This window comes from Carassius auratus, chromosome 32, assembly GCF_003368295.1.
Source record: "Carassius auratus strain Wakin chromosome 32, ASM336829v1, whole genome shotgun sequence".
In the NCBI taxonomy this organism is placed as follows: domain Eukaryota; kingdom Metazoa; phylum Chordata; class Actinopteri; order Cypriniformes; family Cyprinidae; genus Carassius; species Carassius auratus.
In genome coordinates this window covers 739,375-765,000 of record NC_039274.1, presented here as the reverse complement: position 1 = coordinate 765,000, position 25,626 = coordinate 739,375, and the positions used below count along the sequence as shown (strand labels likewise).

The window sequence follows — 25,626 nt, the reverse complement described above, 5'->3', positions numbered from 1 at the left end:
CTACATTTATGTACAAGTCTCAATATGTTCAATAAAAACGTACAATTGTTTGTGCCACATTCATTCCTGTGGCGTCAATTACAAAGCTTTTATTTTAATATTAATATTTCATAATATTTTTATATTTTGTTTTAGTAAAATGTGTGTGTTCTTTGGTTTTCTAGTAAACTGGTCAAATATAAATGAAGTAGAAAACCAAATGTAATCTCTACACTCAAAAAAATGGTTTTCCGGCACTGTTTGTTTTACACATATATGTTTTGTTAAAACAACACAAATATATTTAGTTTTCCGACAAAACACAATTGTATTGTGTTTAATCAACTTAAAATGTTTAATTTTAAATTTTACTTAATTATCAATCGTTAAAGTAACGTAAAGGGTTTAATTTCGTGATTCAAAAAAAAACGGAAGTGACGATTTCCAACGCATTTGATGACGGTGTGGAGGGGAGCAAGAGGTATCAGTCAGGTAAGAAAATCTAAAGTTTTTATTGTGTTAAGTCAAAGTCTTTAATTTCTCTTAGAGTTTCTGTTTTGAGGTGCTTTTGTTTTGCAGTCTAGTATTGTGTAATCGGTTTATTGCACCGTTAATAGATGATTTTGAAGCGTTGGGAGATGTGAAAGCGCACGACTCTCTGTAATGTATTTACTTTAGTATATATATATATACACTAGGGCTGAAACAATTACTCGACATTATCGACAACGTCGACGATAAAAATAAAATTTTCAGCAAATGTTTTTGAGTAACGTTAGTGGTTTGATCTCGTATCTGCCTGATTTGAAAGCCTGCATTAATGCAGTTTGACCAGTGTGGCGCTGTAGCGCAAGATTGTAATACACTCTCCTGATTCAATTAAAAAGAAGAAGATAGCACTTCAGTTTGAGGCAAACCGACCCGATCCGAACCTTGGATGAATATGTAAATATATACTGCACGCCTTCCTCTCAATAACTGCATAAACACAACAAAAAACTGACCGCGATGTAAAAGCTCTTAAGAACACAGAGATATGGATGTTTGCACGAACTCTGAGGTTCTCCAGGCACTCCAGTAAAGAAAAGTCCAGTCACGTTTATTTATATAACAGTCCTTTATGCAATCGATAGCTTTTCAATATTAAACATGAAAATACAGAGTAAGTGTCGCTAGAATTATAACTTGATTTCCTTTTATAAAGCAGCTCTCCGGTATGGAGCTAGCTAATAATAAAATCATTTTATAAGTGGGGGAAATATTTCATTAAAGTCTTAGTTCTGCGCTAGATCAAACCAAACTTTTTTGATTATTATAACCCAATAAGGTATTTTAAGAGAGATTGTATTTATTAATAAAATGTTTATCCAAAAATAAAACGTCCTATCACTTACCTTTACTTTATATTATACATATGGCTTACAATAAGAGATGTTAAGAGACAGAATGATTTGTCATTCAGCTACTTCCTCATATAACTAATCAAATGGCGAATAGGAGTTTCTCTCTTATCTCATTTTGTGTGCCAAATATATTTGTATAAATTAATTGTATTAGTAATACATAATGACTTTAAAAAGTGGAAGTAATTACCTTTATTTGTTATAATATGTATATTTTAACTAATTTAAAAAGATAAATAATCAATAAATGTCCAACCATGAGATGTTGACCGAGTTTTGAGAGCCCTGGCTCAGCACAGTGGGAGTATTTGAAGCTTTGTTTATGAACATGGCGGTGTGGTCATACAATGACTTTAAACCGGACACTACTCTGAGCTGTTCACATTATACATTTGCTCCAGATATGTAATCAGGTCCTCCTTTAGGAATGGTAAACATGACACTATTCATCACTCACACAAATAAATCACTTAATATTTTGATCATTGAATTGGTTTTTGCTGTTCAATTTTTTTTTTTTTTTTTTGTAACACATTGCACTTCATGTGTACAGGTTTGTGCAGAATTTGAGACATCCAGAATTACCATAGGCCCATTAGAATCAACAATCTTTGCCAAACTTGATTCGGACTGCAAAATTTACGAAGATGTTTTCATACTGAAGAAGAGACCTTGGACAAATACTGAAACCCTCTTGGTGCCCACTACACAGGTAAGAACAACTGCACTCAACACAACCTTGTATTAAAACATTATTCTCTCACTGGTTACTGGAAATTGACAAAAAAAGACAGATAAGATAAGGTTTATTAATACAATAAATACAAAATATGTGGTATATCTATAAACTGATAGATTTATTTTGATGCAAGGCAGGGGTGTCCAGACCTGCTCTAGGAAAGCCAGTGTTCTGTGGGGTTCAGCTCTAACACACCTGCCTGGAACTTCAGGTAAGACTTTTTTGTTTTAAAATTCCCAAGAACCTTGATTAGCTGGTTCAGGTGTGTTTAAATGGCTAGATCACCCAAAAATAAACATGTCATTATTCACCCTCATGTCGTTTCAAACCCGTAAGACCATCATTCATCTTCAGAGCACAAATTATGATATTTTTTAAGGATGCCCCGATCATGATTTTTCATGGCCGATACCGATTTCTTTTACAAGCAAACTGGACGATTTTTTTTTTTTATCTTTAAGCAACAAACAAGAAGGAAGGACAGTCCACAGTCTACAGTCCAAAATTGAGGGAAAGCTCAATAAAGCCCCTTTCACACTGCGATTCCGGCAAATACAGATCCCGTAACGACACGTGACATCAGGGCGTGACGTGTAATGTACGAGTCGAAAACATTAGGCATGTAATACTTTCACTGAATCTGGCGAACGATCTCGGTGTCACCGTGGAAAGTGAGGAACTAACTGATCTCTGCTTCATACAGTTTGCACTTTTTTTTTTTTCAGTGAACGTTGATCTTCCTTCAAAACAGCCAGTAAAAGAGTCACACGATAATGTCATCACTACGACACGGCATTAGATCTGGCTTTTGTTCACACAGCGCTTGTCCCGGGATTGAACCCAGCAATGTTACTACGTCCCCGACCCGAGTTCAATGCTGGAATCAATCCCGGGATGTGTTTGCTTTCACACAGAAGTAATGTAGTCGGAGCACGCGGGCGCACTTCCGGAAAAATCGGCTGAAAAAAATTCCAAAGACCGGCCGATTACCAATTGCGTATTTAAAGCAAAAACCGTCTGGTTTCCAATTTATGGCCGGTCAATTGGTGCATCCCTAATATTTTTATGAAAATGCGAGAGATTTCTGAACCTCCATAAAGGCTGCAATGCAACTGAAATGTTCCCAGAGTCATAGTAAGGACATCAGTAAAACAGTCCATGTGGCATCAATGCTTCAACCACACTTTTACAAAGGTACAAGAATACATTTTGTGCAAAGAAAACAAAAATAGCGACTTTAATCAACAATTCTTCTCCAAATCACATATTCTGCCATTATGGACAGTAACAAGAGGCATGAACATTGCTTTCCTCTGCGTGTAATCAAGGTGGTGAGTTCAAGGTTAATAAATTATTTGTTAAAGTTAATACACAATAATTTGAGTTCTCCATGCTTTTAAATACTTCTAGGATACAGACGTTGCCAGCAGTCAGGATCATTGAAGACAGTCCAGCAGAAGTTGGAGTTTTAAAGGATAAAGTTCTTCAGGACCTATAGCAGTTTACAGTCTGTAAAACCATGTTACTGGGACTGATTTATGGACTGAACTTGAGCAACCCTCCTGAACTCAGGTACACATTTGGAATACTGAAGAAGTTATTTCTGGAGCCACTTCCTGTTCCTGGAATAAGGTTTGATTGGTTGCCCATGAATGCCAATTAGAATTGTATTTGCTATTTTGTGTAATTTTGTAATGTGGTTTAAACTGTATTTTACTGTGTGTAATTATTTATTGCTTGTTTAACAAATACACTTTGATCATTTGTGACATCTTGTCTTTTGTCTCATTACAAGACAAAACATACAAAAAATGCTTTGTTGAAGGGAGTAACTTCAAAAAGAAAATATTGTGTTAAAGTAACTAGAACTAATTGTGTGGAACCACTGTCCATAATTGAAATGAGTAATTTGAAACAAACCTCCTTATGTTGATAGAGTGAAACAAATTTGGCTAGATTGTAATAAACCAAAACATGTTGAGTTAACTTAACCAGTTTAAGTTGAAGCAAAGTCAATAAATTGAGTTGGTTGGACATTACTATTTCACATAGATTCTGCCTCATTCAGTTGTGTTGTCACAACACAAGGAGTTTGCATAGATTCAAAAAATTCCATTAATGTTATCAAAACACAATTTGGTTGTGTGGAACCACTGTCCATAATTGACTTAAGTAAGTTTAAAGAGTAATTTTTTTGAGTGTACATTAATATTAGTTCAGGTAAGAATTTCCATTAAAACGAGTAAATGCTTTATTCAAGCTTGTAGAAAAAGTTTGAACTTTTTCTTGGAATAGTTTGTGATGTTCACACGGATTCTTTGAGTAAATATCAACGTTATGATACTGTTCCCATCATGCACTAGCACATGCATAATTAATGAGCTTAAGTTTTATGGTTGCATTTGTTGTTAGGGTTAGTAATGTGCTGTTTTTTGACATCTAGGGTTCATTTTCTGCTTAAATGACCTTTTCATCCTCAAACAAATGCACTGATCGTTACGGTCACTGTGTATCAGGTATTGAGGACTCTGTGTTCATGTGGGTATCAACTCTACTGTGTAGACATATTAACTTAGAAAGAGTGACAAGATCTCTACTGTCTTATTTATTTAGATCTTTCTAAGTGAAGCATATTTTTTGACAGCATGGCCTTTTCGGTGCTATATTGTTAGACTGAAATTTACAAACAATGATTGTTTAAAATTAATTTGAGTATTGAGTAAACTTTAAATGATTAAGTAGAAATTACTAAACAAAATCTAGCTGGCCAAGTTAAATTTATTTATTCTCTTTGTGTATTTTACATAACTTTACATAATCCTATACTTAAATGTAATTTATTAAATAATAATAATAATAATAATAATAACGTGTGCAAAAAATGTACTTTTATCAAAACTATACTTTTTTCAATCTAATGCACGCACACACACAAACACTACACAACAATGACATTATAATTGTATTTTTTGAATATATTAGGTACTTCAGTGAGTAATCGTTCCTAGTGCAGAGTAGGGCTGTCAAAATTGCTCAAAAATGACGTTTGAATATTCCCTCTAAAAAATACATGAATATTCGAACATCTGGTGGCGCATGTTGTCAATGACGCGCATTACGTCTGTAACAGGACAAAATAATACAAAGAGACAAAACTACTTGTATATATAGTCTATTTAAGTTTAAACATATTTGACAACGTATTACCTACACAAAAACAAGGAAACCAACTAATGGCCAAGACTGCAGACCTCAGTCTCTCACCCTCACGTTCTCTGCGCATAACGGATTAAATGAACAAACACATTTTTGTGCAAGCAATTTAAGGTCGCGACTGTTGCCCCAAATATAGCAGGCTTCATTCAGTGATTGAAACAAATATTATTAATATTAATTGAAGTTTTACAGCATATAGAGCTGACATTGAATGCTCCGAGTGATCTGTGCTGTGGTAAACATGGGACCTTTCGTTGACATGAAACGATAAATAATCAAACCTCGCATCCATTGTCGAGTTGGGCTCTGCACTTGCTGCAATCTTCCATGAAGACACGTCAACATTCAGCAGTGATGCTGTGCCAGACGGTGCGACTCCTGTGAGGCTGTGACCCATTTCTTGATGAAGTGACCCCAACTAAGCAAGCCAGAGGCGACAGCGGCAAGGAACCGAAACTCCATCGGTGACAGAATGGAGAAAAAAACCTTGGGAGAAACCAGGCTCAGTTGGGGTCAGTTCTCCTCTGACCAGACGAAACCAGTAGTTCAATTCCAGGCTGCAGCAAAGTCAGATTGTGCAGAAGAATCATCTGTTTCCTGTGGTCTTGTCCTGGTGCTCCTCTGAGACAAGGTCTTTACAGGGGATCTGTAATTTTACACCGGACTTCCTCACAAATGAGGATCAGTTCAACGCTGGAGTTGTGCGAAAATTGCTTCTGAAAGAGGGATCGATACCAACGCTTTTTGTGCAAACATCCAGATTCCAGACAAAGTAAGCATCACGTGTCATATTTTGTTTTACAAAAGAGCGTCTTGGCTCAAGGTTAATGTTTCTAAAGCTACTACCAGAATGATCGTGAATATAGTGGTAGTGAAAAATAGTGTTTGAAGCAATGTGAGGTCAGTAACACGGTGACCACAAATTAAACATAACACCGGTGTATACCTGCGAGCATGAGCTCCTGGAGCTAGCACTTAACACAGGGGAGCAGGGTTGCCATGTTTTCACAACAAAACCCTCCCACAGACATGAAAAGCAACCCGTGTTAAAGTAGCCAAATTCAACACTGGAAGGGAGACGGGAGCACATGCACATTTTAAGGCGACATAAACATAAACAGCATGTTTTGGCTCATACCCTAAAAAAATGATCTGTGTGGTATTTTGAGATAAAGCATCACATACACACTCTGGGGACATCAGAGAACAATTGTATGATTGTACGCATTTGTATTGCCATCATGACTCCAGCATTATTATCAAGAATATCATATTATATAAGTCGATTTTCACCAAATATGCGACAAAGCCTCTTGCAGTTATATGCTAAATTTCACAAAGATTAGTCGTTCACAATGTTAATCACTCGCTGCTGAAGTTTGATTGACTGGTGTCCTTTTGGTTTATTTGTGTGACTGATTTTTCATGTTAGGGTTGGCACTTCTCCTGAAAAAGATACACATCAAAGATACTCTAGCAACAAAACAACACAGCATTAATATTAGATTCATGCTCAAATGATCTTTGTATTGTCTCTCTCTCCATTGATGGATGCAGGATGGCACCAGCTGTATTTGTGCTGAATGAAAGAGTGTTTCTGTGGTGTGATGTGAGAGAGGTGTCTAGATGAACGCTCTCAGTTACAGTGTTGTGAGAAATGAGCCTCAATATGAGGAAAAATCTCATACTGGACATAACCCATGTCCCCATTTTTCAAAACGCTTGTAAATCATACAGAATGAGTTTTTTTGAGAAAGTAAAAATACACAAAGTTTCCTGTGAGGGTTAGGGTTAGGTGTAGGGTTTGTGAAGGGACATAGAATATACAGTTTCTACAGAATAAAAACCATTACACCTATGGGATGAACATGTGTGTGTGTGTGTGTGTGTGTGTGCGAGAGAGAGAGAGGGAGAGAGAGTGTGTGTGTGTGTGTGCGTGTGTGTGTGTGTGTGTGTGTGTGTGCGAGAGAGAGAGAGAGAGAGTGTGTGCGTGTGTGTGTGTGCGAGAGAGAGAGAGAGAGAGAGAGAGTGTGCGAGAGAGAGAGAGTGTGTGTGTGTGCGCGTGAGAGAGAGAGAGAGAGAGAGAGAGAGAGATAGTGTGTGTGTGTGTGTGCGAGAGAGAGAGAGAGAGAGAGTGTGTGTGTGCACGAGAGAGAGAGAGAGAGAGTGTGTGTGTGTGTGTGTGTGAGAGAGAGAGAGAGAGAGAGAGAGAGAGAGAGAGAGAGAGTGTGTGTGTGCGCGAGAGAGAGAGAGAGTGTGTGTGTGTGTGTGTGTGTGTGTGTGTAGGTGGGTGACAGAAAGGCTGCTGGTAAAGCATCAAGGGGAGTTGGATGATTGACTACAGTAATCAGTGTTGTGAAGATCTCACACAAACATACATCACCATTTACCTGCTTCACATCTATATAGAATCACACACACACACATATTAACATGCACACAAATATTTATCAACATTATATTAAAAATGCATGGTTTGGGTTATGAATCGACTATTAAAAACCCTTCTGGGATTACAGACCCGCTGCTTTTATCCGAGCTAGGGAATATGATTGCTTGAAAGTTTATCAGTATCCTTTCAAATCAAGAGATACAACGTAAAATGTAAAAATCCTAAAATGTACAGTTTGTCAATTCTTAAAGACTGGAGAACAGATTATTACATCAGAAAATCAGAACTGCACGTTTAATATTTGAACACAAAACTGGTATATTACAATAATAATATTATATTATTGATCTATTATAATTCATATTTTAAAGATCCTCCTCACACACACATCTGCTGAGTGTGTATTTGACTCAGAGTGTGTTTGTATTCCTCCATCCATAGAGGGCAGTGTTGTCCTTTATTCTCCTCGACTCTCTCACCTCCTCACACATTTATCTCCTTTAGCCTCATGCCATATTCTTATGAAACTTGATTAGATTTCTGCCCTTCGCTAAAGAGGGATAACAGAGAGAGAGAGAGAGAGAGAGAGAGAGAGAGAGGGAGAGGGAGAGAGAGAGAGAGAGAGAGAGAGGGAGAGGGAGAGAGAGAGAGACTGAAGAGCAGGACAAAGATGAAAATGAAAAGCGGAAATATCAGGAGGAGGGAATAAAAGAGAAAATAAACAACCAAATGTGGAAAAGATTAAGAAAATCCTGAAGTCGAGAGATAAAAAAGGAGAGAAAGGTTGTTGTTTTGGAACTGTTCATTATTTGATTTATATTACGTTAAAGTATAATTCTTATGAAAATATTTACATTTTTATGAGGTTTTCATGAGGCTTTGATTGTGGAAAGAAAATATTGTCTTCTCAAAAATCTTCTATGCTTTTAAATATTTTATTATCTTAGTTTTAATGTTAAATACAAAATGTGTTGTAAATATCCTCACCCTCAGTTCATCTGAGATCAGGATGAGTTTGTGTCTTCATCAGGTTTGTAGAAATGTAGCACTGCATCAGTGTCTCATCAATGGATGCTCTGCAGTGAATGGGTGCCGTCAGAATGAGAGTCTGATAAAAACATCACAATAATCCACAGCACTCCAGTCCATCAGTGAACATCTGGAGAAGACAAAAGATGAAACACATCCAGCATTAAGATGATTTTAACTCAAACACATAGAGTCTATAATCCATATCCTCCAGTGAAACAGTGTTCTGGTCTGAATCAGGAGAGAAATCTGCACAGATCAAGCAGCGTTTAAACAGATCTAAGCAAATATGTGTCTAGATTTTGATGTGAGAGACAACAGCAGATGCACTCTAATAAATATATATATATATATATATATATATATATATATATATATATATATATATATATATTATTGCACAGTTACATGATGTGTGGTTTTAAGTCTGATTTTCTATTTTCTATTTTCAGTTTAATGTACTTTATTGGCATAGATTATGTGTACATTAAAGCTTGTCACTGAATGAATAATTGCGATCATAGTAATATACAAGGTAATAATATGAAATATTAAAATTCCCAGACAGCAATATAATGTTGGCCCAGATCTGGCCCACGTGAAATCCATTCGGGCCAGATCTGGGCCGACACTGCTTGCTGTCTGGGTTGGCTCTGGCCTATATAAGACTCAGGTGTGGCTCAGATTTGGGGATTCTGGTTTATTTAAGGCTGAGAATTGGCACCAATAATAAAACCTGTTTTGGCCCAAATTAGGGCCAGCTAAGGCTGATTAAGTGGCTGAGATTTGGGCTGGTTATGGCCCATGTCTGGCCCGAGTCTTTAATCCAGTTCTTGGCCACTTCCGCGCCATCATTCTTTGCAGAATTTGGGCTATAGGGAAAAGTCATTGTGTGCCCCGGATCTGGGCCAGAAGACATTTGCTATGTGGGAGGAAATGTTATTATGGATTATGGATCATATTTTAGCCACAAGCAATGGTTTGAAGTTAATAACGTCTGCAAAATGTATTTTTATCAGCTGTTTGGATTCTGATGGCACCCATTCACTCACCCAAGAGGAGAAGCCTTATTTTATTTACATACGGCAGATTTATGTCAATCAAAGTGCTGTCAGCAGTCAAAATGTTTCACATTTTATGTTTATATTTTTTTTATAAACTCTTGCCATTAGAGTCCTGACAGTTCTGAGCAAATGCTATGCTAATTAATATCCCTGGGCCAATTAATATTCTTGAGATGCATTGTGTTGTCAAAAGCAGTCTGTCACCCGCACAACGTCTTCATATGATTGTGGATCTCTGTCAGTCTGTCTGTCTGTCTCTCCCCGGTGACTTCTGATCTTATAAACCGTCCATCATGAAGCACAACAAGCAGCACACTGCTCTGTAAACACTGACACAGCGGCACCTGACCAGAGCTCTGCCCCATCACTCCAGAGCCGAGGGCAAAGGTCACGCACATCAGCAGCAGTCATCACGGCCAGGCCTTGCACATCTGTCGGGACACAAGCAGTCGTTCGCACAGGTGGCTCTTCCCTCGGGCGGCGCGTGGGGGTATTACAGAAGCTCTTTCACTGTCACTTCATTAGTTTTCCCACGGTAAACACATCTTTACTGAGCACAGGGAAGGCTTTGTGTCGGATGTGCAGACAAGTCCACAGAAACACACAAACATCAGAATGATGCACACAAACTCACTTTTATATAGAAAAACAGCAGCCCCCAAAAGAGTTTGGAAGCTGAAAGGTGTGAGAATGTCAATAAAACAGACAACAAAATATCAAAGCAAGAAGCATTGCGAAGAAAAGAGTTAATATTGTATAAAATACAAACAAGAAAGCCCAGGCCAGATGAAAAAAGTAATGGAAAATTAATGCAACACAAGTTACTTTTCCATTATACAGTAACTAATAACACAGTCAGTTACACGATACTGTAATGTATTACTTTCCCTAACACTTCTGACAAGCATTTATAATCAACCAAAATATAGTTTAATGGCATTTCTATGGGAATTTAAACTTAATTTAAATATGTGTAATGATGAAGTTGTAATTTAGTGCATTAAATATAACTCTGATTAAATACTACAGTTAAAATAATAAACAAGTTCTTTCCATGTGATTTAGTATGATAGTCAGCACATCAAATTAAGTGTACTACTTTAAAACAGCAATTCACGAGTTCATGACTTACATCTAATCTGAAGGCGAATAGTAAGCATATTTTGGCGTGCTGTCCTGGGGGAGGGGTCCGGGCCGGAGCATAGCCCGAACCCAAAGAACTCCCCTTATCCCTAATTTGGGATAAAACAGATTAGAAGTGAGGCGTTGGGGTGGAGGAGGGATGCCGAAAAACTGTTGTAGGAGAGGAGGTAGGAAGGCTGGATTTGTATACACTTGTTGTGCTAGTTAAGATGGTTAGCTAAACGAGATGCACCTGTGCCAAACTGGATGATTATTGATCGTGCTCCTCGCGGACTTTGTTAATAAAACACAATTTCACGAGTTCACCCTTACATCTAATCTGAAAGCGAATAGTAAGCATATTTTGGCATGCTGTCCTGGGGGTGGGGTCTGGGCCCAGAGCATAGCCCGAACTCAAAGAACTCCCCAAAAGAAGCTTAAAGGCATAGGACAGCAGCCAGAGAGCTAAATTTAGTTGAGAGAAAAAAAATGCAAAACGACCAGGAGAGCCTGTGCAGAGTTCGACGAGAACTGCGGCACGCAACATCTTACTGGTGAGTCCTCCGTGCCACATTGAGAGGAGCACGATGTCGTATATAAAAAATGAGGGACTCTTGCGGCATCTGGAGGGAGCTGCGGCTCTGCTGCACCGGAAGGGAGAGTCCCTCTTACGGCGTAGTACGAGGTGCGATTTGATGCATCCGATGGAGGGCTCTCACTGTGTCCAAAGGGAACCAGCAGCTGTACCCCATTGGGAGAGAGTTCCCTGGCTGCCATTGAGCATGCAACATAACTTTTAGACGTGGGGTTCAAACGCAACTGAAAGGGAGCTGTGGGTCTGCTGCACAGGAAGGGAGAGCCCCGTCAGATGCTGAATAAGCAATGAGATTCGAGGCGGGGTTTGGCACATAGGATGAAGTTTGGCGAGTCGGACGAAGGGCTCCTAATGCAACCGAAGGGAGCCACCAGCTTTACTCCACCAGGAGGGAGAACCCTAACCACCATTGAGCATGAAACATAACTCAGATGAGGGGGTTCACCCTGCGTCCGAAGGGAGGCATGGGTCTGCTGCACCGGAAGAGGAGCCCTAGTCCGATGCTGAGAAGGAAAAGATATGTGACTGATGGAGGGACTCCCGCTGCATCCGAAGGGAGCTGCGGCTCTGCTGCACTGACAGGGGGAGACCCCATTGTGAGTTGATGAGAGGCACGGTTTTACACCTTGGAGGGCTCTCCCAGTGTCCGAAGGGGGCCCGCGACTCTACATCAGGAGTGCTGCACCGGAGGGGAGAGCCTGATTGACGCTAAATGGAACATGACTGGTGGAGGGACTCTGCGTCCAAAGGGATCTGTGGCTCTGCTGCACCGGAAGGGTGAGTCCCCCTTGTGACTAAATGTGAGGCATGGTTTGATGCATCTGATGGAGGGTTCACCCTGCAACTGAAGGGAGCCATGGGTCTGCTGCACCAGAAGGGAGAGCCCTGTCAGATGCAGAATAGGCAAGAAGATTTGAGGCGCAGTTTGATGCGTCGGATGGAGGCTCTATTCCACCGGGAGGGAGATCCCTGTCTGCCCTTGCGCATGCAACATAACTCAGATGGGGGGTTCACCCTGCTACCGAAAGGAGCCGTGGGTCTGCTGCTCTGGTAGGGAAGCACCGTCCGATGCAGAGTAAGCAAGAAAATGGGACCGATGGAGGGACTCTCACTGAGTCCGAAGGGAGCTGCAGTTCTGCTGCACCGGAAGGGAGAGTTCCCCTTGCGACTGGATATGAGGCATGATTTGAAGCGTCTGATGAAGGGCTCTCACAGTGAATGAAGGGATTCACATCCCTGCTGCACTGGAAGGGAGAGCCCTGTCCGATCCTGAATAAGGAGTAAAACACGACTGATGGAGGGACTCCATCAGTCCCTCCATGGAGGGCTTGATGGACGGGGAAGTCGTGGCCTAATGGTTAGAGGGTTGGACTCCCAATCTAAGGGTTGTGAGTTCTAGTCTCGGGCCGGACGGAATTGTGGGTGGGGATAGTGCATGAACAGCTCTCTCTCCACCTTCAATACCACGACTTAGGTGCCCTTGAGCAAGGCATCGAACCCCCTACTGCTCCCCGGGCGCCGCAGCATAAATGGCTGCCCACTGCTCCGGGTGTGTGCTCACAGTGTGTGTGTGTGTGTGTGTTCACTGCTCTGTGTGTGTGTATTTCGGATGGGTTAAATGCAGAGCACAAATTCTGAGTATGGGTCACCATACTTGGCTGAATGTCACTTCAATCAATCAATCAATCACCTTTATTTATATAGTGCTTTAAACAAAATACATTGCGCCAAAGCACTGAACAACATTCATTTGGAAAATAGTGTCTCAATAATGCAAAATGATAGTTAAAGGCAGTTCATCATTGAATTCAGTTATGTAATCTCTGTTCAGTTGAAATAGTGTCTGTTTTAATTTGCAATCAAGTCAATGATATCGCTGTAGATGAAGTGACCCCAACTAAGCAAGCCAGAGGCGACAGCGGCAAGCACCCGAAACTCCATCGGTGACAGAATGGAGAAAAAAACCTTGGGAGAAACCAGGCTCAGTTGGGGGGCCAGTTCTCCTCTGACCAGACGAAACCAGTAGTTCAATTCCAGGCTGCAGCAAAGTCAGATTGAAGAATCATCTGTTTCCTGTGGTCTTGTCCTGGTGCTCCTCTGAGACAAGGTCTTTACAGGGGATCTGTATCTGGGGCTCTCGTTGTCCTAGTCTCCGCTGTCTTTCAGGGCAGTAGAGGTCCTTTCTAGGTGCTGATCCACCATCTGGTCTGGATATGTACTGGATCCGGGTGACTGCAGTGACCCTCTGATCTGGACACAGACTGGATCTGGTGGCAACGGTGACCTCGGAACAAGAGAGAAACAGACAAATATTAGCGTAGATGCCATTCTTCTAATGATGTAGAAAGTACGGTGTTATGTGAAGTGTTCCGGTTCCAGTTTACCTAATTAATGCAGCCTAAAAATCCTTTAACGGATTTGGATATTAAAAGCATATTAGTATGTTATGTGTATGCCAGGTTAAAGAGATGGGTCTTTAATCTAGATTTAAACTGCAAGAGTGTGTCTGCCTCCCGAACAATGTTAGGTAGGTTATTCCAGAGTTTAGGCGCCAAATAGGAAAAGGATCTGCCGCCCGCAGTTGATTTTGATATTCTAGGTATTATCAAATTGCCTGAGTTTTGAGAACGTAGCGGACGTAGAGGAGTATAATGTAAAAGGAGCTCATTCAAATACTGAGGTGCTAAACCATTCAGGGCTTTATAAGTAATAAGCAATATTTTAAAATCTATACAATGTTTGATAGGGAGCCAGTGCAGTGTGGACAGGACCGGGCTAATATGGTCATACTTCCTGGTTCTAGTAAGAACTCTTGCTGCTGCATTTTGGACTAGCTGTAGTTTGTTTACCAAGGGTGCAGAACAACCACCCAATAAAGCATTACAATAGTCTAACCTTGAAGTCATAAATGCATGGATTAACATTTCTGCATTTGACATTGAGAGCATGGGCCGTAATTTAGATATATTTTTGAGATGGAAAAATGCAGTTTTACAAATGCTAGAAACGTGGCTTTCTAAGGAAAGATTGCGATCAAGTAGCACACCTAGGTTCCTAACTGATGACGAAGAATTGACAGAGCAACCATCAAGTCTTAGACAGTGTTCTAGGTTATTACAAGTAGAGTTTTTAGGCCCTATGATTAACACCTCTGTTTTTTCTGAATTTAGCAGTAAGAAATTACTCGTCATCCAATTTTTTATATCGACTATGCATTCCATTAGTTTTTCAAATTGGTGTGTTTCACCGGGCTGCGAGGAAATATAGAGCTGCGTATCATCAGCATAACAGTGAAAGCTAACACCATGTTTCCTGATGATATCTCCCAAGGGTAACATATAAAGCGTGAAGAGTAGCGGCCCTAGAACTGAGCCTTGAGGTACTCCATACTGCACTTGTGATCGATATGATACATCTTCATTCACTGCTACGAACTGATGGCGGTCATATAAGTACGATTTAAACCATGCTAATGCACTTCCACTGATGCCAACAAAGTGTTCAAGTCTATGCAAAAGAAAGTTGTGGTCAATTGTGTCAAACGCAGCACTAAGATCCAATAAAACTAATAGAGAGATACACCCACGATCAGATGATAAGAGCAGATCATTTGTAACTCTAAGGAGAGCAGTTTCAGTACTATGATACGGTCTAAATCCTGACTGGAAATCCTCACATATACCATTTTTCTCTAAGAAGGAATATAATTGTGAGGATACCACCTTTTCTAGTATCTTGGACAGAAAAGGGAGATTCGAGATTGGTCTATAATTAACTAGTTCTCTGGGGTCAAGTTGTGGCTTTTTTATGAGAGGCTTAATAACAGCCAGTTTGAAGGTTTTGGGGACATATCCTAATGACAATGAGGAATTAATAATAGTCAGAAGAGGACCTATGACTTCTGGAAGCACCTCTTTTAAGAGCTTAGATGGTATAGGGTCTAACATACATGTTGTAAGTTTAGATGATTTAACAAGTTTATACAATTCTTCCTCTCCTATAGTAGAGAATGAGTGGAACTGTTCCTCAGGGGGTCTATAGTGCACTGTCTGATGCGAAACTGTAGCTGACGGCTGAATGGTTGCAATTTTATCTCTAATAGTATCGATTTTAGAAGTAAAGTAGTTCATAAAGTCATTACTGCTGTGGTGTTGGGAAATGTCAACACTTGTTGAGGCTTTATTTTTCGTTAATTTAGCCACTGTATTGAATAAATACCTGGGGTTATGTTTGTTTTCTTCTAAAAGAGAAGAAAAGTAATCAGATCTAGCAGTTTTTAATGCTTTTCTGTAGGATATGCTACTTTCCCGCCAAGCAATACGAAATACCTCTAGTTTTGTTTTCCTCCAGCTGCGCTCCATTTTTCGGGCTGCTCTCTTTAGGGTGCGAGTATGCTCATTATACCATGGTGTCAAACTGTTTTCCTTAACCTTTCTTAAGCGTAAAGGAGCAACTGTATTTAAAGTGCTAGAAAAGAGAGAGTCCATAGTTTCTGTTACATCATCAAGTTGTTCCGAGGTTTTGGATATGCTAAGGAATTCGGATACATCAGAAAGATAACTTAAAAAGCAGTCTTTTGTGGTAGAAGTGATGGTTCTTCGATACTTGTAACAAGAAGTAGAATTTACCAGCCAGTCTGTCACTTCACTTTCACTTTCACTTTTCACTCTCACTGCGTCCAAAGGGAGCTGTGGCTCTGCTGCACCGGAAGGGAGAGTCCCCCTTTCGACTGAATATGAGCCGTGGTTTGATGCACCGGATGGAGGGCTCACACTGCGACCGAAGGGAGCCACTGCCCTGCTGCACCAGAAGGGAGAGCCCTGTCTGATGCTGAATAGGCGAGGAGATTTGTAATGACGGGCCCTTATTTTGACCAAATAAGCAATAACTGACTGTATTGGGAAGGAGAGCCTCCCATTAATCAAGTAAACAACATGGTTTAAAACGCTATTATTGACAAGTAGTCGTTGAGTTCGCGTCGCCTGTGGGGGAAGGCTGAGCAGATTATCTCGGTGTAGCGGTTGAATGCGATGGTGAATTCTGAGAAGGAGAGTAGTCGAGATGAAAGGGGATTTGGATTTTTTAGCGTGACTGAGAAGTCCCCGCAGTCTATCTGGCAGTTTGAATCGGATGTGGGCAGGAGAGAAAGGAGAGACGAGAGATCTACATCCGCACCTGCTAATATCTGTGCCCGAATGCTGTGGGTCACTTGGGGAGGTTCGAGGGCGACAGCGTTTGATGGGATGGGCATTGGTGTAGCAGTGAAGAGTGAATGGGGGGATTTCGCTTGGAGGAGGGTGGTGGTAACAACTGGGGGCGGGGCTGTGTTTGGCAGCGATTGCGGCCAAGCGCTTGCTAGAGCCGCGGGCCCGGAGTTGGAGGCCGCGGGTTGCGGGGCTGGGTTGGGCGGCCAGTATGGCTAGGCATTTGCTTGGGCCGTGGGCCCGAAGCTGGGATGGGCTAGAGTCGGGGCTGTGTAAGGCGGCCAGTTCGGCCAAACGTTAGCGTGAGCGGCGGGCTCGGAGCTCGGCAGAGCGGGAGGCGGGGCATTGTGTGACAGCCAGTTCGACCAAGCGCTAGCTTGGGCCGCGGGCCCGAAGCTGGAGGAAGCTGGAGGAAGCTGGAGGAAGCGGGAGGCGGCGCTGTATGTGGCGAACTGTTCGGCCAAGCGCTTGCCTGGGCTGCGGTGTTGGTATTAAAAGTTCCGTATGAAGGGGCTGCGATGGGTGGAGGAGGCAGCCAGGAGCCTCCTTGAGCTTCAGTGCCCTGTGCTGTTGGAATTGGAGCCGCGGAGGGAGGCTGAGCTCCGGCCGACATAGCGAGCGCCCCTGCGGTCGGAACCGGGGCGCGGCCCAGGCTTGCTGAAGGCCTCTTGCTACGGCTTGATAGCCGATGCGAGCTAGGCCTAGCGGCGGAGGATGGTGGAGTGCTTTGAGGCGAATTTTGAGGTACTCCTTTCTTTTGTCGTTTCTTTAGTATAGGGGTTGACTGAGGAGAAATGTTATTATTTAGAGATTTTGTATACAAGTCGTAAAGTTCGGATTTGTTCAACTTGCTTGAGGGTGTGACGTCGTTTTTGGACAGGGCCTGCCTCAGACTCGACACCGTCCATTTTTCGATTGGCGGAATCGTAGGCCTGGCTGAGCGGTAGGAGGACGCGGGGGAGTCAGTGAAGGTAGGCCTAGGCGTCTTGGGAGGCGAGTAGCTGCTCGCGCCGTACCGCGCCCGCGGGTTGGAGCCTGGGGCTCGATTTGGTTGCCACGCCGGGAAGGAGTGGCCTTTGAGCCAGCTGGCTGCGGTGATGGGGCTGGGGAAGAGCTGGATGAGTCTTCTGATGAGGAATCTCGGTTTTGGGACATGGTGCATGCGGACCAAAATGCTGATAAACCGTCAATGGATAGAGGTAAGTCAGCGATATTTATACTGTGGGATTGATTACTTGATTGTGGTCCACCTGTGATGATTAGGCTAAGTATCTGACGCACTCCTCCCGAATCTTCATTGATAATTACATATATAATAAGTCTGACCACTAATATGTCTTAGTGCCCTCTGCCTTCTGACAAAATCTGGAGCTGGAGGCCACTGAACAGAAAAATGGTTAGTAGCATGAGGGAGTGGAAGAGTTGTGGGTGTGTTTACGAATGAAAGCAGCCTCACGTTTGCTTCAGCTGCTGTAGCTGTGAGGTACTCCATACTGCACTTGTGATCGATATGATACATCTTCATTCACTGCTACGAACTGATGGCGGTCATATAAGTACGATTTAAACCATGCTAATGCACTTCCACTGATGCCAACAAAGTGTTCAAGTCTATGCAAAAGAAAGTTGTGGTCAATTGTGTCAAACGCAGCACTAAGATCCAATAAAACTAATAGAGAGATACACCCACGATCAGATGATAAGAGCAGATCATTTGTAACTCTAAGGAGAGCAGTTTCAGTACTATGATACAGTCTAAATCCTGACTGGAAATCCTCACATATACCATTTTTCTCTAAGAAGGAATATAATTGTGAGGATACCACCTTTTCTAGTATCTTGGACAGAAAAGGGAGATTCGAGATTGGTCTATAATTAACTAGTTCTCTGGGGTCAAGTTGTGGCTTTTTTATGAGAGGCTTAATAACAGCCAGTTTGAAGGTTTTGGGGACATATCCTAATGACAATGAGGAATTAATAATAGTCAGAAGAGGACCTATGACTTCTGGAAGCACCTCTTTTAAGAGCTTAGATGGTATAGGGTCTAACATACATGTTGTAAGTTTAGATGATTTAACAAGTTTATACAATTCTTCCTCTCCTATAGTAGAGAATGAGTGGAACTGGGGTTTTGTCCTTTCTTTTGTCGTTTCTTTAGTATAGGGGTTGACTGAGGAGAAATGTTATTATTTAGAGATTTTGTATACAAGTCGTAAAGTTCGGATTTGTTCAACTTGCTTGAGGGTGTGACGTCGTTTTTGGACAGGGCCTGCCTCAGACTCGACACCGTCCATTTTTCGATTGGCGGAATCGTAGGCCTGGCTGAGCGGTAGGAGGACGCGGGGGAGTCGGTGAAGGTAGGCCTAGGCGTCTTGGGAGGCGAGTAGCTGCTCGCGCCGTACCGCGCCCGCGGGTTGGAGCCTGGGGCTCGATTTGGTTGCCACGCCGGGAAGGAGTGGCCTTTGAGCCAGCTGGCTGCGGTGATGGGGCTGGGGAAGAGCTGGATGAGTCTTCTGATGAGGAATCTCGGTTTTGGGACATGGTGCATGCGGACCAAAATGCTGATAAACCGTCAATGGATAGAGGTAAGTCAGCGATATTTATACTGTGGGATTGATTACTTGATTGTGGTCCACCTGTGATGATTAGGCTAAGTATCTGACGCACTCCTCCCGAATCTTCATTGATAATTACATATATAATAAGTCTGACCACTAATATGTCTTAGTGCCCTCTGCCTTCTGACAAAATCTGGAGCTGGAGGCCACTGAACAGAAAAATGGTTAGTAGCATGAGGGAGTGGAAGAGTTGTGGGTGTGTTTACGAATGAAAGCAGCCTCACGTTTGCTTCAGCTGCTGTAGCTGTGGGTCGTGGGAAGGGGCTGGGGTGTGTGATTTCTTGAAGAACCTGTGTAGCCTGCACTGCTTGCAGAGGCAGCCTAATGCTAATGTCTGCTACTTGAGCTGGAGGACACTGAAAAGAAAAAAGTGGGTTAGAAGTAACAGGATGGAAATAATGGGATGTGCAGGGCAGTGTTGCAAGTAAAACCGGAACACTTCACATAACACCGTACTTTCTACATCATTAGAAGAATGGCATCTACGCTAATATTTGTCTGTTTCTCTCTTGTTCCGAGGTCACCGTGGCCACCAGATCTAGTCTGTGTCCAGATCAGAGGGTCACTGCAGTCACCCGGATCCAGTACGTATCCAGACCAGATGGTGGATCAGCACCAAGAAAGGACCTCTACATCCCTGAAAGACAGCGGAGACCAGGACAACTAGAGCCCCAGATACAGATCCCCTGTAAAGACCTTGTCTCAGAGGAGCACCAGGACAAGACCACAGGAAACAGATGATTCTTCTGCACAATCTGACTTTGCTGCAGCCTGGAATTGAACTACTGGTTTCGTCTGGTCAGAGGAGAACTGGCCCCCCAACTGAGCCTGGTTTCTCCCAAGGTTTTTTTCTCCATTCTGTCACCGATGGAGTTTCGGTTCCTTGCCGCTGTCGCCTCTGGCTTGCTTAGTTGGGGTCACTTCATCTACAGCGATATCATTGACTTGATTGCAAATTAAAACAGACACTATTTCAACTGAACAGAGATGACATAACTTAATTCAATGATGAACTGCCTTTAACTATCATTTTGCATTATTGAGACACTGTTTTCCAAATGAATGTTGTTCAGTGCTTTGGCGCAATGTATTTTGTTTAAAGCACTATATAAATAAAGGTGATTGATTGATTGATTGATTAAAAGTAGCTTCGTGCTTGCTTTGACTGCTGTAGTTGTTGGCTGCGGGAAAGTAGAAGGGTTAGTAACATTTGATGAGGAAAGCTAAAATTGTCTGGGTATCCTACTGTGCTGCCAGCTTAGCAATTGGATGTCTGATTTGACAATTGTTCAAGCCTTGTCTGCATTAATATGTTCCTGTTGGGAAAGCATATTTTCCTCTCATTTTGGCCTTCCGGCCTTTTTAAACAGCCTCCAGAGTGGATAAATTCGGGATGCTGTTTTCCTGTTGTAGTATGGACTGTGGAAACAGAGACTTTTGGAAACAATGAAGCATGTCTAGTTTAGTAAAACATTGTACCAATAGACAAGTCTATAGCAATAATATTAATTGAAGTTATGTGATATTCAAATTCAAGTGGTTTCTAAATATATTTACTGTGCATGCTTTTCATGCTTTTCACAGTCCAAAAAGACAACAGAAAATTTACTCACACTTGCTGTCCTGCGGCAAAACACAAGGGTAGTTGCGTTTTAGAAAAATTCTGAGTAATCACACCAGTAAATGGTGAAATATGTCCCTAAATGAATTGATCCTGCCAGAATAATTGCAAGCAATTTATGTCTGTATCATCTCAGTGAGGTTTAAACATGCACAGTAAGGCAAATGTAATGTCTTCAGACATTTCAGTGTGCATGACAACTCTGGAAAAATGCCTTTGCTTCATGGTTAAAAGTGGCATCATCATCCGACAGAGTTATGTCATAACGTCATAAACAACTTCAGCCGCGAAACCTGCATTTAGCGTCTTCTCCTGAAAATGTATTGATTTACAACGCACTAGTGATGGAAATTATGATTATTTCAAGAGATTCATTCATTTTCAGTTCGTTCACCAAAATGATTTGGTCAGTGACCATTTCTTCGTATAACACAAAATATGCCAGCAGGTGGGGAAAAAGTGTCAAATGTGTTATATCTTATGTCTTATGTACTTAAGTCAACAAACGTATTTACTTGTTACAAAAACTGATTTGGCTTAAATGTGCGCATAATCGCATTCAATATATAAAGCCTATTTAAAGGGGGGGGGGTGAAATGCTCGTTTTCACTCAATCTCCTGTTAATCTTGAGTACCTATAGAGTAGTACTGCATCCTTCATAACTCCAAAAAGTCTTTAGTTTTATTATATTTATAAGAGAAAGATAGTCTGTACCGATTTTTCCCGGAAAAATAGAGCGCCTGGAGGCGTGACGTGTGGGCGGAGCTAAAGAATCACGAGCGCCAGTAAGCTTTTGCGTTGAGAGCGTTTGGAAGCTGTGACATTACCGTGAGGAAAAAAAACATCCAAAACAAACCATGGCTAACAGTCAGATTCAGCCGTATATTTATGATCCATAATCAGATCCAGAGGCTGAAATTTAACAAGAGCAGCAGCAGCAACGACGTCTCTATGTGGTATGTACTGAAACTGTATATATTTGCTTAGCGGTTTTGGAAAAGGACTAAGTTCCACTTTATGTCGTCTTTTTTTTTTTTAAGCTGTACATGTGGAAAGTGCAGTTTGATGACAACATCGCATGTTGTTTACTTGATGTGCTTACACGCCGATAGCTAAGTTAACAACACAGAGATATTTGAAGCAGTTTTACTCACCGCCTGCGGTTCCAACACACGATCGTGACCCTTTTTCGTTGGGATTGCATCATCCTTAAGAAATAAACGTTACGCAAATCCGGCGTCAAACTCGTCCTTGTTTGTAAAACAAGCATCTTCGAAATGCAGGGAACAAACACAAACACTTGCACAACTCCGTTGATGCTCTGTGAAAATAAACTCCATCCACTGGTCCCTTAATGCTGTTTCTCTTTTGGTAATCTGTGCAGGGTTGTCTTGCCCTGGCAACCAGAAACACACTTCTTTTGTGACATTTGGCGACGCTCTCGCTCTGATCAGTGAAGTCTGTTGTGCTCTCAGTGCTCTGCTATACGGGAGCGCGCTCTTCCGGCAGAAGCTCCATCTAACGTCACACAGAGCCATACTCGAAAAAAACGTTCCCAAACTTGTGACAAACCGGAAGGAGTATTTTTGGGAACTTTAACAGTGTAAAAAACTCAGTATGCATGAAATAGCATTCCAACCCCCCCCCCCCCCCCCCCCCCTTTAAAGTTTTTCAGATGAACAAATCACAAGGTTTACTTGCATAATTAAAATTTTTAATTGTTTGGTCAGGCAGTTCATATATTAGCCTATATATTCACATCCAAAAATCAGCGATTAAACGTGGAATTATGGTTTGTATCCTAAATATGAAAACAAGTATATGTGCACAGTACCTATAACTGTGCTTTGCATTTTGTGAGATTGACATGCTGAATGACCAACTGGCCAAGTTTACTCTCTTTAATTTTGATTATGAACGAGATAAGCTATGTACCAGTTCATAGCATTAAAGAACGACATGTATCCGTTCATTCAACTCGTTCGCAAACAACATGGGTATCAGTTCAGTGATTTCATCCACAGACGAGAAGCGAGAGAGGCTTGCTGCGGAGAGAACTGGGGTGTGGCCGGCTGGTTGAATGCCTGCTGCTGCTGCGATCCAGCGCTCGAGGAGAGCCCGGTCTTGTGCGGGACGATCGTGTTGTCGAGTGAGGTGAGATCGGGGCTTTGAGCGGTCTATTAGACACAACGTGTGGCTTGGCGAGAACAGCAGCTGTCGCGATGACGCTTATTGGTGCTCAACGGCCGTGTTTGGCAGTTTTGGAGTGATCATGGGTCTGGCAAAAATGCGGCAGATCTGAAAAATCCCCAGTATAAATCTCTTCGTCGGAAGGGAAATTGGTTCTGCTATAAGATGACAGACAGAGCGAACCAAATGCTGAAAAAAAAAAAAACTGTCATGGGACAGGAGATAGCAAGGCTGGATATATATACACTTGTTGTGCTAGTTAAGATTGTTAGCTAAATGAGATGCACCTGTGCCAAATTGGATTATTATCTGATCGTGCTCCTCCCGAACTTTGTTTATAAAACCCCATAAAAAAAAAAAAAAGAATGGTTTAAAATAAACTTTAAAGTAAAGCTTTACATTTTATTATAAAGGTCACATGTTAAGAAAATCGAATTATGAAATTATCTCTCTTTAAGTCGCTTAAGTTACATAAATTTAAATATAGATTTAAGCTTTGAAGTATACACTAGAAGTTCACATTCAATACAATTACACACACTTCTATTTCACAAAGGCTGCTCATCTAATTGTTCTACAGATTTCGCTGTTAAACGGATGTTAAACACCTATCATTATTTATTTTGTCTATTTTTATTATAGTTTTACAGAAAACTGAGGGAGTATGAACGTTACCAGGTAGCAAAGCCGTTACAGAACTGATCCGCGTTCACGCTGGAGTGTGTGTAGATATATATCGTCTCGTTGGTGAATGCAGCGGAGAGGACTGTGAAGCTTCGAGCACATGAGAGTCTGTGGGGACGAATGCTCTCAGATCTCTTGCCATATGTTCATCAACCCTATTACACATAGGAATAGACTCAGAGCTGCTATCTTGGCAAAGGATGCCAGTTTACTATGGGTGCCAATATTTGTGGAGGGCACTGCAGTGACATCAAACATATTATCACTTATATGTTTATTTGGAAGTGTAATGAGATAGAATCGCATGATCAGCATTTCTTCTTTTGCTGTTTCAAATGACTACAGTTAGAAATTACAGTGATAATAATAAACAGATAAAGCTTTTATGAGCAATATTGAAGAACCCATGATAATGGTTCTTTCAGGTTTAGTCTACAGGAGTTCCAAGTGTGTAAATGCAACAGTTATTTAGATGTTATTTTCATTAAAAAAAGAAATTGATACCTGTAACAACCATTTCCTATCGAACACAAAATGAGTTCTTATTGTATAATGCTTGATTTGTTTCATCTTTTGTCTTCTCCAGATGTTAACTGATGGACTGCAGTGCAGTGGATTATGATTGGATTATGATTATGCATGAGTGCTGCAATTCTTAAAATCTCTTTTAATACATAGAAAAACAATGGAAAGCAGTGACTGTAAATGTGAAGTAATGTAAAGATGGGAAGTGATGGGATGTGAAGATGGGTCTGTGTGAGAGACGTCAGGCCAGCGTTGCACTTATGACACCAGTTCATCTGTCCACAGTTCACAAACGGATTCAGATGCATTGCTTATTCTGACTCCATTTGCCCTATTTCTTCCCTGACATGTGCTTTTCTTACTCAATTGATTAGAAGCACAAGTACTCTCAAAATAATTAACAATTGAAAAATCAAACAACCAGAAAACGTAAAAACAGACAGTACTTGAGTCAGACCTTGAATCTTCTAATGGAGCAAACAGAGTTGATTAATTCAGACTCAGCGTTTGATATTGAATAGGTTTACAGATTAATTCTGAATGACACACGGAGACAAAGATTGCTTGTAAATTCCACAAATAATTACAAAGAAAGGCAAAACATAAAAATAATAAAAATCATGAATTAAGAATTTAAAAATCATATTTACAGTGTACTATCAGTGTATCATTGTAGTTCACCTATAATATTACTGTAATATTTTCTTCAATATAGGATATTTGTGTGAAAATATGTGCTTGAGGAAAATATTGTGCTCTAAAAAAAGTCAAATTATTTTTACAAAAATAAAACTGACAGAGAAAATTGCAGTAAAAAAATAAAAATAAATAATAATAATAACACTTTCCACACAATCCTCTTTGAAAAATATACAAAACTCATTCAGAGGCTCCAATCAGCAGAGCTCATTAACCTTTCTGGACGCCGCTCGCGTCTGAGCTCTGTTCCTCTGACTCACCGCCAGCTCAAGCTAGCGTGCTAATGAAGAACGTTTAGATGCTACATGCTAATGACCGAGGAAGGATGACCTCCTCTTGATCTGTTACCTCTGAGAAAATGAGAGGCCAGTAACGATAGAGAATGAGACGCTGAAAGATAAAGACTGAAAAACAACAAAGATGAGCTCGATGAGCAGCTGGATGGGAAATAAGGAACCGATCTCTAATAACAAAATACACAACAGTGTCATACTAATGCAACACAAACTAACATAGTGCTAACTGCTAACAATGTGGTGCATGAA

At 41.2% G+C, this 25,626-nt stretch overlaps 1 long non-coding RNA gene across 1 annotated transcript; it reads left to right on the top strand.

Annotated features, from left to right (window-relative positions):
• Positions 1-408: 408 nt before the first annotated feature.
• Positions 409-2,315, top strand: LOC113052462 (uncharacterized). The gene is made up of 3 exons (XR_003277029.1): positions 409-471; positions 1,936-2,094; positions 2,255-2,315. It is a non-coding gene; the product is annotated as an uncharacterized LOC113052462 (long non-coding RNA).
• Positions 2,316-25,626: the final 23,311 nt, after the last annotated feature.